This window comes from Tachyglossus aculeatus, chromosome 4, assembly GCF_015852505.1.
Source record: "Tachyglossus aculeatus isolate mTacAcu1 chromosome 4, mTacAcu1.pri, whole genome shotgun sequence".
NCBI classification, from domain to species: Eukaryota; Metazoa; Chordata; class Mammalia; order Monotremata; family Tachyglossidae; genus Tachyglossus; species Tachyglossus aculeatus.
The window spans coordinates 94,374,273-94,394,120 of record NC_052069.1 but is presented as its reverse complement, the minus strand read 5'-3'; positions in this window follow the sequence as shown (position 1 = coordinate 94,394,120).

Here is a 19,848-nt window from a genome sequence, read left to right as displayed (position 1 = left end):
CTACCTCACCTCCCTTCTCTCCTTCTACAGCCCAGCCCACACCCTCCGCTCCTCTGCCGCTAATCTCCTCACCTGGCCTAATTCTTGCCTGTCCCGCCTTCGACCCCGGCCCATGTCATCCCCCTGGCCTGGAATGCCCTCCCTCCGCACATTTGCCAAGCTAGCTCTCTTCATCCCTTCAAAGCCCTACTGAGAGCTCACCTCCACCAGGAGGCCTTCCCAGACTTAGCCCCCTCCTTCCTCTCCCTCTCCTCCCCCTCCCCATCCCCCCGCCTTACCTCTTTTCCCTCCCCACAGCACCTGTATATATGTATATATGTTTACATGTATTTATTACTCTGTTTTATTTGTACATATTTATTCCATTTATTTTATTTTGTTAATATGTTTTGTTGTCTGTCTCCCCCTTATAGACTGTGAGCCTGCTGTTGGGTAGGGACCATCTCTATGTGTTGCCGACTTGTACTTCCCAAGCACTTAGTACAGTGCTCTGCACACAGTAAGCGCTTAATAAATATGAATGAATGAATGAATTGGACCTGATTAACTTGTATCCAATGTAACACTTAGAATAGTGCATGACACATGGTCAGTGCTTAACAAGGCTAATGGTAGTAATAATACAGGTTAAGAAGGGATTTAGAGGAGTGGAAGGGGAGGCAACATGTTCAAAGAAATTGGTCAGGGATGAAAGCAGGGAGATGGATGCTAGTCAAAGACATTGGGACCTAGAGAAGACTCTTTTAGTAGAAGAAAGTGTTTTTAGAAGATGAGAGTGGATGGGGCCAGAGTCATTGGTAATGGGGATATATCTTGAGAGACAGAAAACACGTGAATGGTGATAGGAGGGAGATGGAGAGGTGCAATTTAGGGAGATAGAGAAGTTATGGGGAGGCACTTGGGAGAACTCAAGAATTTTAATTTTATCATCCAAATGATGAGATTGTCAAAGGTAATGGCATCCGGGGAAGATAAGTGGAGCCATGGAGGACTTCAGAAGGGAGTTAAAGGTTTAGAATAATTGGTGGTCAATGGACATGGAAGCCACTGAGGGAGGAGAAGAATTGATGCTGAGCAGAAGAAAGAATTTAGCAAAAAAGATGTATTTGAAGTGGCAGGGTAAGCGGTGTGGCCTAATGGATAATGCACAGCTTTGGGAGCCAGAGGACCTTGGTTCTAATCCTGGCTCTGTTACTTGCTTGCTGTGTGACTTTGGGAAAGCCATTTAACTTCTCTGGGCCTCCATTTCCTCAACAGCAAAATAGGGATTAAATACCTATCCTCTTCCCTACCTATGTGGTACAGGGACTGTTACTGGCCTGATTAACTTGTATCTGCCCCAGCACTTAGAACAGTACTTGAAACCATAAAGGAAAGGGGAGGAGATCATATGACTGTCAAACCACAGCAACAATTACCACAAAATACTAGGGTGTGGAGCTGGATTGGGGAATGGGAGGAGGGAGCCAGGTTCAGTGTATGGGGAGCAAGAAAGCCCCTAGAAACAGGCACACTTGTGTATACATGTACATAGCTATTGTTCTATTTATTTAATTATATATATATATATATATATATATAAAATTCTATTTATATTGATGCCTGTCTACTTGTTTTGTTTTATCTGCCCCCCCCACTTCTAGACTGTGAGCCTGTTGTTGCATAGGGATTGTCTCTATTTTTTGCCCAATTGTACTTTCCAAGCGCTTAGTACAGTGCTCTGCACATAGTAAGCACTCAGTAAATATGATTGAATGAATGAAGGAAACATAGTAAGTGCTAAAAAAAAATTAAAAAATAAACCCTTATATCTGGGGTCTGAATTTCTTCCAGCAGCACAAGCACAGGGGAAGATTCAGAGCTAGGGAGGGGTAGGTGGTATTATGTCAGCGAAGGGACAGGAGTTGGGGGAATTGAGTTTGGTGGAAGCGAGTGATTTTGAGGGTGAGGATTTGTGCATCAAATCCTTGCCACCTGTCTGCTGCGTGACCTTAACCAAGTTATTTAACTTCTTTGTGCCTGTCACCTCATCTGTAATATGGGGATAAGGACTGTGAGCCCCATGTGGGACATGGACTGTGTCCAACCTGATCAGCTTGTTTACTACTCCAGTGCATAGTACTCTGCCTGGCACATGTCTTAACCTGTAGAGTCATCTCTGACCCATAGTGATGCCTTGGACATCTCTCTCCCAGAATGCCCCACCTCCATCTGCAATCATTCTTGTAGTGTATCCATAGAGATTTCTTGGTAGAAATACAGATGTGGTTTACCATTGCCTCCTTCCGTGCAGTAAACTTTAGTCTCCTCCCTCGATTCTCTCCCATGCTGCTGCTGCTCAGCACAGGTGAGTTTTGACTTTTAGCAGATTGCCTTCCACTTGCTAGCCACTGCCCAAGCTAGGAATGGAAAAGCCTCTGCTTGACTCTCCCTCCTGTAGTTGAGACTGGAAGAGAACTGGAAACTCTCCAAGTGTGACCCTGAGAAGGGATGTGCCTGGCACATACTGCTTAGCAAATACCATAAAAAAAATCAAAGGTGGGGAGGATTGGTAGGGAGTTCAGTTAGGCCATTAAAGTTTGGGATAAGTGGAGTGGTTCTAAAGGATGGACATGTCTGTGAGAGAACCATTTTTAATGATCGGGGATAGTTGTGAGGTAGAAGATAAGGAGATTGTGATTTAGTGGTTAGTAAGGTGAGAAATGATACAGGGACTTGTGATAAAGAGACTGGGGCAGGATGTCATGGAAGTTGAGAAGTGGAAAAAAAAATAACTCCAGGCTCTGTGGATGTAATTGCAAAAAAAAAAAAAAAGAAAACAAAAAACAAGAGGACTATTTACAAGTACACAGTGTTGAAGGAATGCCTAATGCTAATAATTAAAATTAATGATAGTAATGGTATTTGGTAAGCACTTGCTATGTGCCAAGCACTTTATAGACAGAAGATAAATAGGAAGGACACAGTCCCATATTCATACAGGGCTCACAGTTTGTGTGAAGGACTTATCTTTTGTTCTTTTATATTTCTGGTTTGTCCATTTCATTTCCCCGTGAATCTGTTGTTGGACAGTCAACATGAATAATAATATTAATCATAATGATTATTGTATTTAAGTGCTTACTATGTGCCAGGCACTGTACTAAGTACTGGGGTGGATACGATCAAATCTGCTGGGGCACAGTCCTTGTCCCACAAGGGCTCCACAATCTTAATCTCCATTTTTCAGATGAGGTAACGGAGGCCCAGAGAAGTGAAGTGATTTTTCCCAAGGTCACAGAGCCGATAAGTGGTGGAGCTGGAATTAGAACGCAGGTCTTTCTGACTCCCAGGGCTGTGCTCTATCCATTAGGCCACTCTAATTCTCCATTTTTGCTGAAGCCAGTCAACATCCTTCTCTGAAGAAAGGCAACACAGACATGAGCCGGAAACCAGGAGTGCTCTTTTGAGTCTAGGAATCCACTGTGAAGAAACCCTTTCCCAGGTTTAGCTCAGGAAACCTAGGTAAAGATTTGCTCCAGAGCTGAAAAATAAATGAATTTAAATGAATATCCAGTATTTTGATACAATTATCCATAACTCCACTTAAAAGAAACCTCTGGGACCAACCTAGATATCTTAGTGGTGGTACTCAATGAACTGATGGATTATTGGGATTCATTTATTCTCTTTTGTCCTCGATGTCTGCCAGGAAAGTCTCACTGGGATTTCAGTATTCAACAGTGAAATGCAAAAGGGCAAACCTGATGGGTCTTTGTCAGTTCAATTATTCATCTCTTCACTGTAAAGAGTGAAACAATCTCAAAATAATTTCTCCTGACCCTTGCCCCAGAAACCGATTAAACCTAGGTTCAAAGCAGATTGAAAAGTCTTGAAGGGTTTTCATATTTTCAGAAACCAGTTTCTAGAAAAATATGTTCAATGAACTACCTGAAGTATATTCCTAGAGTCAGTTCTTAATAATCTCTTGCTTTTCTTTTTTTCCCCTTTTCATGATTCCATAAGGCAGCTACAGATGTTAGGGATATAGGGCACAACTTTAGAGGCAAAAAAAAGATCCTCGTGCTATTTAAGGCAGGAGTTTGGTCTTCTGAAAAGAAGAGGAGCTGAAATGATATCCACCCTATTTATGCCTTTTTTCCAGACACTCCAAAATCTCTTTTAAAGGCAGAGTATAACAGAATGCTTCCAGGGCCTGAATTGGGTGGTTATTATTAGGCTCTTCCCTGACCACAAGTACATCACAGCTTGTCCTATGTGGTTATAGCCCACAAAATTGTTCTCCAAACCCATATTATATAAAATGAATGCTGGTATTTTTATATCAGAATAGTGACATTTCAAATCCATCCCAAAGGTTTCAGAACACACACCTGCTCCTTCACACTAGCTGATGCTGCACTGGGAACAGCTTCATTGGGGGAAAAACAAAACAAAACTAAAAACCATGAACCCATTTATTTCTTCATGGTACAAATGGAAGGAGCAGTGTGGTCTAGTGGAAAGACCTCAGTTCTGGGAGTCAGAGGACCTGGGTTCTATTCCTGGCTCTGTCACTTATATGCTGAGTGAACTTGGGCAAGTCACTTAATTTATCTGTGTCTGTTACTTCATCTCTAAAATGGGGATTAAGAGTGGGAGCCTCTTGTTGGATATGGACTTTGTCCAAACTGATTACCTTGTGTCCATGGCCTAGTGGATAGAGCACAAACCTGGGAATCAGAAGGTCCTGGGTTCTAGTCCCAGTCCTTACACTTGTCTGTTGTGTGACCTTGGGCAACTCATTTAATTTCTTTGTGCCTCAGTTACCTCATCTATGAAATGGGGATTAAGACTGTGAACCCCATATGGTGCATGGACTGTGTCCAAACTTATTAGCTTGTATCTACCCCAGCACTTAGATCAGTGCTTGGCACATAATAAGAGCTAAATAAATACCACAGTAATTATTACTATTACCCCAACGTTTACTACAGTGTTTGACACATAGCACTTAAATACCATTAATAAAATGGAAACAGACAAATTTTCAAAGCAAAGAATGGGGATTTTCTTTTGGTTGTGAATTTTCCATATTGTCTGAAAGCTGTTTGTCTGACAAGTCAGAATATTCAGCTGGGTGATAATATGCCAATTCCTGCCACTTCATTGGCTGGGAATATACAAGTTTGACAGTTGCTGCCTGGGGGTGCTGGAGCATCAGACTGCCCCTCTAACCATGCTGGTGGCTACACTAGACTTTAGGGACTGGGAAAGCTCAGAATGTTGCTAATTAGATCAATATGCTGACTTATTTGTTGTAGGGGGTCTTCGGGATGAGACTAGTTATTGAACTTTAAAGTAGTTGGTCTGCTCTCTGCCCACTATTTATTCTTGTTCCTCTCCCACTATAATCCACCTATGCCCTTTGCTCCTCTGAAGCCAGTCTACCCACTCTGCCTCAATCTCATCTCTCTCACTACAGACCTCTTTGCCCTTCCTCCCTCAGGTCTGGAACTCCCTCCAACTTCATGGCTGGCCATTCCCGTCTTCATTTCAGTCAGTCAGCCAGTCGAAATTACTGAGCACTTACTGTGTGAAGAGCACTGTACTGAGCACTTGGGAGAGTACGATAAAACTATACACAGACACATTCCTAGCACACAGTGAGTTTACAGTCTAGAGGGAAAGACCAGCATTAATATAAATAAATTACAGATATGTACATAAATGTGGGGCTGTCAGGGATTTGAATTAAGGGTGCAAGTCAGGGAGACAAAGAAGACAGTGGGAGAAGTGGAAAGGAAGGTTTAGTCAGGGAAGGCCTCTTGGAGGAAATGGGCCTTCAGGAAGGCTTTAACTGCAGGGGAGAGTAATTATCAGATACATCCTGTCTTGTCTTCAAAAATGCTCTTAAATCTCATCTCCAAGAGGTCTTGTCTGATTAATTTATCATATCTCTATTCTACTTCCACTCTCTACTGTCTCTTTAGCACTAGAACATCACTTTGATACTTAGGTACTCATACATCCCTAGAGCACTTATGGTATTTAAGTACTTATTCTGTGCCATGCTCTATACTGAGCCCTGGAGTAGATAAAGAGATAATCATGTCAGACACAGTCCATGTCTCACAAGGGGTTCATAATCTAAGTACATATCTTTATTTTCTATTGATTCCTTCACCTGTTACTCATTTTAGGGTCTGTCTCTGAGCTAGATTGTAAATTCCTTTAGAGCAGGGTGTGTGTCTATTGTGTTTAATATAGTGCTTTACACAAAGTAAGCACTAAGTAAATACTACTGATCTCTGAAAACATTTGCTTTTCCAAATATACAGTGGATTTGTCTTTTGCAGTTTGGGGTCAGAAATTTATATTTTTACTGGAAAAATATCTTCGTACACATAGCCCTGGCAGAAAATGCATTCAAACTTATGTCCTTTGGCTTCTGTTCATTAAATATTCATCTTTTTCTGGATCAATTAAATTAATTTGTGGAAATTTTAGGTACTACTGAATATTAATTTTGGATGATAGAAGATTAAAGGAAAAGAAGACATTTTTGGAGAAAAAACATTTGCCTTTACTTAGAAATATTGAAACATGGGGCGTAAAAAAATAACAAGGATGATTAGGAAAGGAAGGCTGTCTTCCTGGCTGCTGAATAAGTTTCTCAGTTCAGGTTGTAGGGTGGCTTTATAACCTACATTCTGGCTTTCTTGCAATCTCTTCTGAAATGGATATCCATCTGTTTAACCTAGTCAACCCTGCAGTGGCTTATGTGCTTATTAACAGATGTAAGTAGGAGGCTGACTGCAGGTTTCCAAAATCTGAATTCGAAATTATGTGGCACATTGGAAAGCAAAGCCAGCACATTAGTCTTATCTACAGTCAGGATTTGGAAAATCACCTATCAGCTGACTTAGCAATTCATGTCTCATTAGAAGAAGCAAGGAGTTAATAACTGCTTATACCTGTGACAAATGTATCTTTTGACTCCCATCAATGAAAGAAGGGGTATTGCCCAGGAAGCTTAAGAACAGAATTGATGTCAAATTTAAGGGAGCGTAATAACAAAGGAGTGTTCCCTTGGTGATAACATATGTACTCTTTTTAGTGGCTGGGTATGATTGATTTGATCTCATTGTTCATGACATCAAATCATATCCAGGTATCCTGGAAAGGGCCAGGTCCATGTTCATCCCCACCCCCCAGGAGATAGAATTTTAATTTCAGAGGGACTTGCTCACCCTCTCTTCCTAAGGACCAGCGGGATTTTCAGCACTGTCCAAAATAAAGTGTTTCTATATCCTAAGCTAAATGTAAATGAAAGAAGCACAGGGAAACATGAAAACAGTAGATAGGAAAAAAGACAATTGTCACATGAGTAAGCTGAAGGGTTGGATGATTTTTCCATATTTGCCTAATGATTCAGAATCTTCTGACCCTTCAACACATTCTTCTCTGGCCAAAGATTTTCCCATGATAGCATGAGGTGAGAAGTCTTAACACCTCACCCTAGGCTTCAAGGCTCTCCATCACCTCACCCCCTCCTACCTCACCTCCCTTCTCTCCTTCTACAGCCCAGCCTGCACCCTCCACTCCTCTGCCGCTAATCTCCTCACCATGTCTCATTCTCACCTGTCCCGCCGTCGACCCCCGGCCCATGTCATACCCCTAGCCTGGAATGCCCTCCCTCCGCACATCTGCCAAGCTAGCTCTCTTCCTCCCTTCAAAGCCCTACTGAGAGCTTACCTCCTCCGGGAGGCCTTACCAGACTGAGCCCACTCCTTCCTCTCCCCTTCCTCCCCCTCCCCCATGCCTTACTTCCTTCCCCTCCCCACAGCACCTGTATATATGTATATATGTTTGTACATATTTATGACTCTATTTGTACATATTTATTCTATTTATTTTATTTTGTTAATATGTTTTGTTTTGTTGTCTGTCTCCTCCTTCTAGACTATGAGCCCACTGTTGGGTAGGGACCGTCTCTATATGTTGCCAATTTGTACTTCCCAAGCGCTTAGTACAGTGCTGTGCACACAGTAAGCACTCAATAAATACGATTGAATGAATGAATGGTATACCAGAGAGGTAGGTAAATCTAGAAAGATGCATGAAAGAGGAATCAGAAAAAGAATCAAAGAATCAGTCAGGGACAAGGGTAGAAGAGTAGAGGAACTAAGAAGATGAGAACTAACAGCTGCTTCTAAACTGTCCAAGTTAACTGGAAATGCCAATGTTCAAGAATCATTTTCTTTTCCCAAAATTCTATCCTGGCTGTCATGGTCTCTTGGCTTGGAAAGTGCCGAGCCAAGGTTCCAGGAATGTGAAGTAGTTATCGAGTGGATTAGTCCAGAGCCTGGGCTAAGAGACTAAAATGCACAGTTTGCACAATGAAGTCCAACTGCAAATTAGAAAAGAGGCACCTTTTTATCAATCATATTTATTGAGCATATACTGTGTGCAGGGAACTATGCTAAGTGCTTGTGAGGGTACAACACAACAAAATAAGAGACGGTCCCTGTCTACAATGAACTTACAGTCTAGAGGGCTCAAAGGACTGAAATGGAAGAAAGTGGGAGTGTAACCTAGTGGAAACAGGGCAGCCCTGAGAGGCAGAGGACCTGGGTTCTAGTCCTGACTCTCCAGTCACCTGCTCTGTGACGTTGGGCAAGCCTCTTAACTTTTTTGTGCCTTAGTTTCCTCATCTGTAAAATGGGGATTTGATACCTGTTTTTCGTCCTACTTAAACTGACAGTCCCATGGGGGACAGGGAACAAGTCTGACCTGACTAACTCATGTCAGCCCCAGTATTTAGGACAATGCTTGGCCCACACAGGACCAGCAGCTCCCAGAAGCCAAAGGTTGACATTTCCTAGAGTTATCTGGGAATTAGAGGGAGTCAAGATAAGCAGTGGAGTCTTTTAAATTAGAGGGGGAACTCTGACTTGCTAGACACTCTCACTCCTAGACATGTTTTTTCTCTTGCTGATAGCTGATAGTCTTCGGACACACACTCTAGAATGTGTCTCTGTAAGGTATTTTTCTTGTATTCTTGTAACAGTTTGAGAATACTCTAAAGCCCGTGTATCTAGAGGTATTGCTGTTTGAATCTGGCTTAGCTTTCTCCTCATTCTCTCCTGTGTATTACGTTAAACATCTGTGTTTACATTATGAGGATTTGGGGAATGTCTGGATCTGCCATGAACCTTTCCTCTGGGCTCTCCTGCAGAGACCACAACAGTTCTGCTCTCAGAAATGCCAAATGGATAGGAGAATGGCCACTTCCATTTCTGGAAAATGCAGGCCACCATTTTGCCGGTGCCCTTTATCCCCCCAGATATTTTATTTAAATGCTTTTTCCTTGCATATCATTGTATTTTAAAGAACCTATAGCTACCAGCCAACCAAGAAAAGAATGCTAATGATAAGAGCAATAAAAATAACAGTAGTAACTTAAAATATCAAAAATAATAACATGTACAAATGGGGTTGAAACAGATGCCTCAATCTGTACAAAAATTGTAATGGAGTTTGATTCAGCTCTTCCTTTCCCTGGTGATGAACAATGATATTCTGGGGTGAGGAGGATACCTCAAGTTTTACTTTTCAGATGGGAGAAGATGGCAAGGAGTGGGGTCCTGAGCCCAGTTGGACCGGGAGTCCAGTTACCCTGGCCACTAGACGTCTGCTCCGGGGCTCGTGGTGTGAGCGCAGTCCTGGGGCAGGGTCAGTGCTGAGGCCAGGTGGGGGTGACAGCACCACCAGTTCAGTTTTGGATTCTCTAGGCTCTGCTTGTCCCCATTCTAAGAAGCCCCTGTGGGGAGGTGAGGAAACAGAAAGAGGGAGTCCTTGCTCTGTCCTTACAGCCATGCCTGGTGAGAACTGGGGTGGTCTCATCATGGGGGAGGCAGCGAGGGACATTGAAAGCTCCATTAAGATTTTCTGTTAGTGAATTGTATTTATTGGGTGCTTACTGTGTGCAGGGCACTGTACTAGGTGTCTAAGAGAATTCAACAGTAAATAGACACATTCCCATCCCACAACGAGTGCCATCCCAGAGATTGTTCCCCTTTTCCCAGGTTGGGTTGAGAGGAGGTCAGCAGGGAGGACCTCCCACAGTCCTCACCATGCATGACACATGAAGGTCACAATTTGCTTTCTCAAAGAAACATGTCAATTCCTTCTGATCCTTGAGTGTTTCTAGGGAGAACATTAAACCCCTACTTCCTCTAGAGTCATTGTGTTTTCCTCTCAGATGATAATAATAAATAATAACGGTGGTATTTAAGTGCTTACTATGTGCCAAGCACTGTTTTAAGCATTGAGGTAGATACAAGGTATTCAGGTTGTCCCACGTGAGGGTCACAGTCTTAATCCTCATTTTATAGATGAGGTAACTGAAGTACAGAGAAGGTAAGAGACTTGCCCAAAGATCTCTATGAGCTCTGAAGACCTATCAGCCATTGAACTGTGAAACAGGAGTTATGGCAGAGGGAGGTTCAGTGTTTAAATTTTAAGAAAGACATCAAGGAATCCATGAGCTGAAAACCAGGCTGTCTGATATCAACCTGGACAAGTGGCCTCTTGAGACAGCATCTTCAACCCTGTGTTTTGGAGTCCTAAAAAACTCAGAATCCAGTGCAGGATCACCTTGCAGACTATTTTGGCATGTTTCACCATGGATTATTCACCTGGCAGGCCTGAGAGTGGAGGATGGGAGTGGGAGACCATGTAGAGTGAAAGGTAGTGCTTCTGGAGCTCTAAAATCTAGAAACACTGAGGATAGTCCAGAGGCAGCGTGGTGTAGTGGATAGCACACAGGACTGGGAATCAGCAGGTCATGGGTTCTAATTGCATCTGTCACATGTCTTCTGTATGACCTTGGGCAAGTCACTTACCTTCTCTGGGCCTCAGTTAATTTATCTGTAAAATGGGGATTGTGGTGTAAATCCGATGTGAGAAAGGGACTGTGTTCAATCCGATTTGCTTGTATCTAGTCCAGCACTTAGTACAGTGCCTGGTACAGAGTAAGTGCTTAACAAATACTGCAATTATTATTATTATCCAGTGCTTAGTACAGTGACTGGCACATAGTAAGCATTTAACAAATACCATAATTATTATTATTCCCTTTATCATATGAAAATCTATTTTTACTGGTATTTGGTTAGTGCTTACTGTATGCCAGGCACTGTACTGAGTTCTGGGGTAGATGCAAAATAATCATTTTGGATACAGTCCATGTCCACATGTCCTCAGTCCTTATCCCCATTTTACAGATGAGGTACCTGAGACACAGTGAAGTTAAGCAATTTGCACAGGGTCACACAGCAGACAGGTGGAAGGCAGGTCTCCCCCTCTAGACTGTGAGCTTGTTGTGGGCAGGGAATGTGCCTGATGTTACATTGTACTCTCCCAAGCACGTAGTACAGTGCTTTGCACTTAGTAAGTACTCAATAAATATGATTGAATGAATGAATGAAGTGGCAGAGCCGGGATGAGGAATCAGGTCCTCCTGACTCCCAGGCCCGTGCTCTATCCATTGGGCCTCACTGCTTCTCTAGAGATCTGATCTCTAGAATATCCACCAAACTACTTACTTCTAGTTGTCAGTTGAGTGTGAAGGCCAGTGCTCTGTGAATCAGAAAGCCAGAGATCCAGTCTCAATTCTACTTATAAAGGCCCACTAACTATAACCACCCACTAACTGGGTGAAGGTGACACAGACAATTGGCAAAATACTCTGCCCCAGCCACCTGCTTATTCATTCCCTTCAGTGCTCCAACATAATTTGGAAAGAGCACGGGCTTTGGAGTCAGAAGTCACAGGTTCAAATCCCAGCTCCAATTGTCAGCTGTGTGACTTTGGGCAAGTCACTTAACTTCTCTGTGCCTCAGCTACCTCATCTGTAAAATGGGGATGAAGACTATGAACCCCACATGGGACAACCTGATCACCTTGTATCCTCCCCAGTGCATAGAACAATGCTTTGCACAGAGTAAGTGCTTAACAAATGCCATCATTTGGCAGATACAAGGTAATCGGGTGGTCCCACGTGGGGCTCACAGTCTTCATCCCCATTTTACATATGAGGCAACTGAGACCCAGAGAAGTGAAGTGACTTGCCCAAAGTCACCCAGCTGACAAGTGGCGGAGTCGGGATTCAAACCCAGGACCTCTGACTCCCAATCCCGGGCTCTTGCCACTAAGCCACTCTGCTTCTCAAGAGCATGGGCCTGGGAGTCAGAAGGACCTGTATTCTAATCCCCACTCCTCAACTTGTTGGCTGTGTGATCTTGGGCAAATCATTTAATTTCTCTGTGCCTGTTACTTCATTTGTAAAACAGGGATTAAGTTGTTGTAAGCCCTGTGTGGGACATGGATTATGTCCAACCTGACTAGTTTACCTCTACTATGTGAGTGACACATAGTAAACACTTAAGAAATACCATAAAAGTGATTAAAAGGTACAAATCCAACTGCCTAGGTGATATAGAAGGGAGAAAGAGTAGGGGAAATTAGGGCTTAGTCGGGGAAGGCCTCTTTGGGAAGATGCAATTTTAATAATGCTTTGAAGATGGGGAGTGGTGGTCTGTCGTATATGAAGGGAAAGGGTGTTTCAGGCCAGGAGGAGGACATGGATAAGGTTCAGAAGCTAGATAAATGGGATCGAGGTACATTGAGTAAGTTGGTACTGGAGGAGTGAAGCTGGGTTGTAATAGGAAATCAGCTCAGGCTTTTGAATGTCCCAGGCCATTTGATAGTACTCACAGGTTGAATGAGAACAGCACTTTAGGATTTTTCAGAGAATATCCATCCTGGGGAGTAATATTCATAAAAGCTTCATAAGAAATATTCAGGAGAAAGTAAAAATTTACAGTGCCATCATCAAAGTGTGGTGTTACGCCTTTGGCGACAATTTTTTAAAAATGAAAGGCTGGCTTAGCTTTATAAGTGAAGACTTGCTTCTGTGCTCTAAATCTACATCCTGAAAAATCAAGTTTGGGTGTGCAGAAGAAAAATTATTTATGGAGGTGGTGGGATTGAACAGTAGTGTTACCAGGGGCTATATCAGCACGGTTAATCATTACAGAGGTCAGTTTGCACATTTTCTTCTCCTATTGAACAAATTAGGAGGATGATAGTATGAGGGGTGATTACATGTGACTGTTAATCTACAGCTTCCCTCAACAGGGCACTGATGAGATTTTGAATGGAATGGAATTCAAAATGTAATTTAGTAGCATTAAAATTATAATAATGTAGTTCAATATGTAGGTTTCTGTGGCTGAAATCTAGGACAGCAGAACTGTTCTTTGAATATATCAGTACTTTCCCTCTTCTTTGAGTATCATAACCTCAAATGATGTTATACCTTTCCAAGAATACTTCACAAAACATCCTGAAAATTATATTCCATTTGCAATGAAAATATTGGGCTCCCAATGTCTCCCCCTCTAGACTGTCAGCTTGTTGTGGGCAGGGAATATGTCTGTTATACCATACTTTCCCAAGTGCTTTGTACAGTGCTCTGTACACAGTATGCATCCAATAAAGATGATTGATGGACTGACTGACCCAATGGCTGTATGTTTGCTAGTTGGATGATTCCTCTGAAGAAAGAAAATAAGGCACAAAGAAAGAATAATGAAAATCTTCCTTATTGAGCACTTACTGTATTAAGTGCCTGGGGAAAGCAGAATACAACAGAGTCGGTAGGCACATTCCCTGCCTGTCTACAAAGAGCTGACAGTCTACAGTCTGGAGGCCTTCCCAGACTGAGCCCCCTCCTTCCTCTTCCCCTTCTTCCCCTCTCCATTCCCCCCTCCTTACCTCCTTCCCTTCCCCACAGCACCTGTATATATGTATATGTTTGTACATATTTATCACTCTACTTATTTTACTTGTACATATCTATTCTATTTATTTTATTTTGTTAATATGTTTGGTTTTGTTCTCTGTCTCCCCCTTCTAGACTGTGAGCCCACTGTTGGGTAGGGACCGTCTCTATTTGTTGCCAACTTGTACTTCCCAAGCGCTTAGTACAGTGCTCTGCACACAGTAAGCACTCAATAAATACGATTGATTGATTATGGTAAATCCTGGCTATTTAAAAGTATAAATCTTCCTTCAATTAATTTGATTAGTCAGAGATAATGATATCTAGACTGTGAGCCCACTTTCTAGACTGTGAGCCCACTGTTGGGTAGGGACCGTCTTTATATGTTGCCAACTTGTACTTCCCAAGTGCTTGGTACAGTGCTCTGCACACAGTAAGTGCTCAATGAATACGATTGAATGAATGAATTCAATTCCTCCCAAAGTTACACTTATTTTACTTCTGAAATAAATATTTTTGTTCTATTTCCCATTAACAATGAAAATATTTGCCTTTTGCTGTCTATCCTGTTAGGAAGGTTCCTTATCTAAAGTTGACAGTGTTCACTTGTGGTATCTGTGCAAACTCCTGCTGAAGAGATTTGATCCCAGCATTCTAAAGATACTACAAACCTAAGCAAAGTCATTTGTATACTGTGGTGGAGAAAAACATCAATTTGTCATTGCAATTTCAGAAAAGCAAATGATCCCCAACCAAAGCAAAAACAAAACAGAAACTTTGAAGGGTTTTGGGTGGCCATGCCATAATGACCTAAATCCATCAAAATACCACAGTAGATTTAAATAGAGAAGCATCATGGCTCAGTGGAAAGAGCTCAGGCTTTGGAGTCAGAGGTCATGGGTTCAAATCCCGGCTCTGCCAATTGTCAGCTGTATGACTTTGGGCAGTTCACTTAACTTCTCTGGGCCTCAGTTACCTCTTCTGTAAAATGGGGATTAAGACTGTGAGCTCCCTGTGGGACAACCTAATCACCTTGTAACATCCCCAGCACTTAGAACAGTGCTTTGCACATAGTAAGCACTTAATAAATGTCATTATTATTATTATTTAAATCATTATAATGTTGACAACTGTCACTCAGCAGGCATCACAGACCCATGAAGGTGGTTCTTCAATTGGGGATGGGAATATTCCCAGTAACCATATCATAGGTCTTGCCAAAGCAAAAATGAACTGTTCTAATACAGTCCTAGCCGAGCAAAGTCCTGGGCAGTGATTATTTGAGGGGATTTTATCAGATCCTTATGCCTTAGGCTATGCTGTTTTCTCTCACCTCCCTAACTTACGCAGCTCTGTGAACCTAGTTCCAATTGTGAGACTGCAAGCCCCACATGGGACAGGGACAGTATCCAACTCAATGTGCTTGTATCCACCCCAGCGCTTAGTGCAGTGCCTGGCACATAGTAAGTGCTTAACAAATACCAATATTATTATTATGATCGGGCAGTCTTCCCTGCTTTTTGTAGTAGGATCAACAATGATATTTATTGAGTACATAGTGGAGCACAAAATGCCACACTAAATTTTTGGGAAAGTAATGACTGTGGTATTTGTTAAATTCTTGCTATATGCCAAATGCTATAATACTAATAATTGAGAAGCAGTGTGATCTAGTGGATAGGGCATGGGCCTGAGAGTCAGAAGAACCTGGGTTCTAATCCTGGGTCCACCACCTCTCTGCTGTGTGACCTTGGGCAAGTCACTTCTCTTTGCCTCAGTTACCTCATCTGTAAAAATGTGGATTAAGACTGTAAGTCTGCATGAGGCAGGAACTGTGTCCAACCTGATTATCTTGAAATTACTCCAATATTTAGTATAATGCCTGACATATTAAGCAATTAACAAATACCATAAAGAAAAAAAATGTGGTATTGGTTGAGAATTTATTGTATGTCAAGTACTGTACTAACTGCTGGGGTAGATACCAGGTATTCATGTCCCATATGGGGCTCCCAGTCTAAATAGGAGGGAAAACAGGTATTGATTCCCAATTTTGCAGATTAAGGAACTGAGGCACAGAGAAGTTAAGTGATTTGCCCAAAGTCACACTGTAAATAAGTGGCAGAGTAATGTTTAAAACCCAGGTCCTCTGACTCACAGGCCCATGCTCTTTCCATTGGGCCATCCTGCTTCTCACCATATGGGCACTCAATATTATTCATTCATTCATTCAATTGCATTTATTGAGCGCTTACTGTGTGCAGAGCACTATACTAAGTGCTTGGGAAGTACAAGTTGGCAACCTATAGAGACGGTCCCTACCCAACAGTGGGCTCATAGTCTAGAGGGGGGAGACAGACAACAAAACAAACCATGTGGACAGGTGTCAAGTCATCAGAATAAATAGAAGTAAAACTAGATGCACATCATGAACAAAATAAATAGAATAGTAAATATGTACAAGTAAAATAGAGTAATAAATCTGTACAAACATATATACAAGTGCTGTGGGGAGGGGAAGGAGGTAGGGTGGGGGGATGGGGAGGGGGAGAGGAAAGAGAAGGCTCAGTCTGGGAAGGTCTCCTGGAGGAGGTGAGCTCTCAGTAAGGCTTTGAAGGGAGGAAGAGAGCTAACTTGGTATTATTACTACTACTACTACTACCTACTGCTACCATTATCAGGGTGTGATCCTATGTGAATAGTCTCTATAAGTCACTGTCTTGTATGAATTTTACTCTGAGTAAAGGACTTCAAATCCTCTAATCCAGCTGACATGAACTACTGATTATACGTGGCTCAGTATTGATTCAGTTGGCTCTAAAGGCGAATAAAGATTAAAAAGAAACAACTTTTGTGTCCTTTTATATCTCAGAAACACAAAAAGATGCTTGATCCCAAGCTGCATTTTAGAAAATCCCAAATCAATATACCACCTGATTTTGGAAATTGGGACAACATGAATGCTATAAAATCTTTCCTTCAAAATATATGGTCTTAATATTTTCAAGGATTTCATCTGCCAGTTCAGTTATATGGTAAAAATGATATCCACTTTTATATCCTTACATGATTTAGAAACCTTGAGAACAGACTATTGTTTCATTCATTTGATAGCTTGAAAATCTCCTTGTTCTACTTCAGGAGGCCTTGTATGTAGCTGATTGGTAATTGACAGAAACTTAAATTGTGAATATGCTATATCATTGTCAATGTTTGCTTCTGGGGCTTTTGTCTCATGAAATTGAAACTGAGGCTCCTTAGCTATATAAATCAACACTAGGACCATTACCTAGAACCTCTGAATTCTTCAGCCTTCAGCCTCAGGAAGACTATGGATCCACACTCTCCCATGACTGGCAAGGAGCTAGTTTCTTTCCAGAATGATCCAGTGTCTTCTAGAAGTGTAGGTAAAATCAGCCCCTTTGCACTATGGGACCTGTAGTCCATGTGTCTGCTCCCTTCTCCACAATTCTCCTGTCAGAACTCTTTTGAAAGGATATTTAAATCACACAGTTCTTTCATTCATTCATTCATTCAATCGTATTTATTGAGCACTTACTGTGTGCAGAGCACTGGACTAAGCGCTTGAGAAGTACAAGCTGGCAACATATGGAGACGGTCCCTACCCAACAACGGGCTCACATCTAGAGTGCTACTGTTGTAACCTTGTGATCTCCCAACTGCAGAAACTGATTGGAAGCAGTATATCCTAGTGGAAAGACCACAGACTTGGGAGTAAGAGGATCTGGGTTCTAATTCTGGCTCTGCCACTGGCCTGCTGTATGACCTTGAGCAAGTCATTTAACTTCTCTGTGCCACAGTTTCCCCAATTGTTCTCCCTCTTACTTAGATTGTGAGCTCAGGGTGGGAAAGGGACTGCATCTGATCTGAATAGTTTTTACCTACCCCAGTGCTTAGAACAGTGCTTGACACATAGTAAGCTCTTAAAAAAGTCATAATAATAATGGTATTTGTTAAGTGCTTACTATGTGCCAGGCACTGTACTAAATGCTGGGATAGATACAAGTTATTTTGATCAGATGCAGTCTCCTTCCCACCGGAGCTCATCATCACATGGCTCAGTGGAAATAGCACGGGCTTTGGAGTCAGAGGTCATGGGTTCAAATCCCAGCTCCACCAATTGTCAGCTGTGTGACTTTGGGCAAGTCTCTTAACTTCTCTGTGCCTCAGTTACCTCATCTGTAAAATAGGGATTAATACTGTGAGCCCTACATGGGACAACCTGATCACCTAGTAACCTCCCCAGTGCTTAGAACAGTGCTTTGCACATAGTAAATGCTTAATAAATGCCATTATTATTATTATTATTATTCATTTAATTGTATTGAAAGCTTGCTGTGTGCAAAACACTGTACTTATTATTGTGATTATTATTATTATGACCTGCCACCTTCGCAATCCAATTCAGGGTTGCAAAATGGCAAAATAGGTGAAGTTTTAAAATCTCTGGATCACCAGCTAAGATTTGGGAATTAAGATATCTGCATCAATTTTAAAGAAAGCAGACAAAATTATTAAAATGATTGAAGAAGACCTTAATTGAGGGAAGAGTTCAGAGGTGGAAAGAGGCATTCAGAGAGAATTGGTCCTCTGCAGGGGACTTTAAGCAGACAAGATTATTGTTCAATCTAAGTTGACAGATTCTTTACTAAAGCAGAAAAACTGCTACCATGGGCAGCAGAACAGATTTCTACTTTTGTACCCTCCTGGAGAGTTCCAACATCATATTACAGCTCTTTGTTTGGTTAATGTTATGATGTGACACTCAGAATTACTTTAACAAATATTTTTATTTTATTTTGTTAATATGTTTTGTTTTGTTCTCTGCCCCTTCTAGACTGTGAGCCCACTGTTGGGTAGGGACCATCTCTATATGTTGACAACTTGTACTTCCCAAGCGCTTAGTACAGTGCTCTGCACACAGTAAGTGCTCAATAAATACAATTGAATGAATGAATCCAACAATAGTTTAGTGATACCCAATCTAATGGTATAGTGCCTGTAAATGAGCTTCATATTATTTTTCCAGAGGTTTTGGATGAGTTCTTAATTATACAATGAAAGTCAATGGGAAAACGTGACCCATGATACAGTCTTTCATGGCATGCCCATATATTCAAAGAACACATTGTGGCTTTTTAGAGGGGTAAAGGACAAAATTTGAGTTTACAATTGCCCTGTTCATTGTTTCTGTTTGTCTTCCCCTTTAGATTATGCTCTATGTGAGGGCAGGGATGTTCTCTAATTCATTTTTTTTTTATACATCCTGAAAGTCTAGGTTATTAGTATAAGCCTTTGATGAAGCTTAGACTGTGAGCCTCATGTAGAACAGAGACTGTGTCCAATATGATTATCTTGCATCTGTCCCGGCACTTTAGTAGTTTTTGGCACTTAGTGCTTAAAAAGTACCAGAATTACTAGTTGTTATTGTTTAATGATGATCAGTTGGGATTTATCTGAGAATTTTGCTGTGGTTTTAAAAAAACCCAAAGAAATTGGAATTCTCAGCAGGTTTAGGAAAGTCTCTCTCTCTCTCTCTCTCTCTCTCTCTCTCTCTCTCTCTCTCTCTCTCCCCACCCCCCCCCCCCATGTTAGAAAGTGAACAGTATTTCCAAGAAGATACTTTTCTTAATTTGGAGTAATATAATTTGGCTTCCTCTCTGGGAGAATTGTCAGAGAAATGACCAAGTAAGTCCAAATCTCATTTCCTGTTTACTCTTCCCGTTTCTTTTTTTTTCCCCTAAGCTTCCTTTGGTTTTTCCCAGGAGGAAGTGTTTTTCTTTTGTCTTCCTGTTGTTTAAGTTCTCCCCACACGTTGGTTCAAAGACATCAAACACATTCCTGCAAAGAATTGTATTTATTTCATTGAGAAAGTACTGGTAACTGACTGGGTAAATGCACTGTTCCTGGAACTAAATTCACAATAGCATAAACATCATAACATCCTTGGAGGACTAAATTTGGATATGTATAATAAAAAAGATGTATTTTATTTT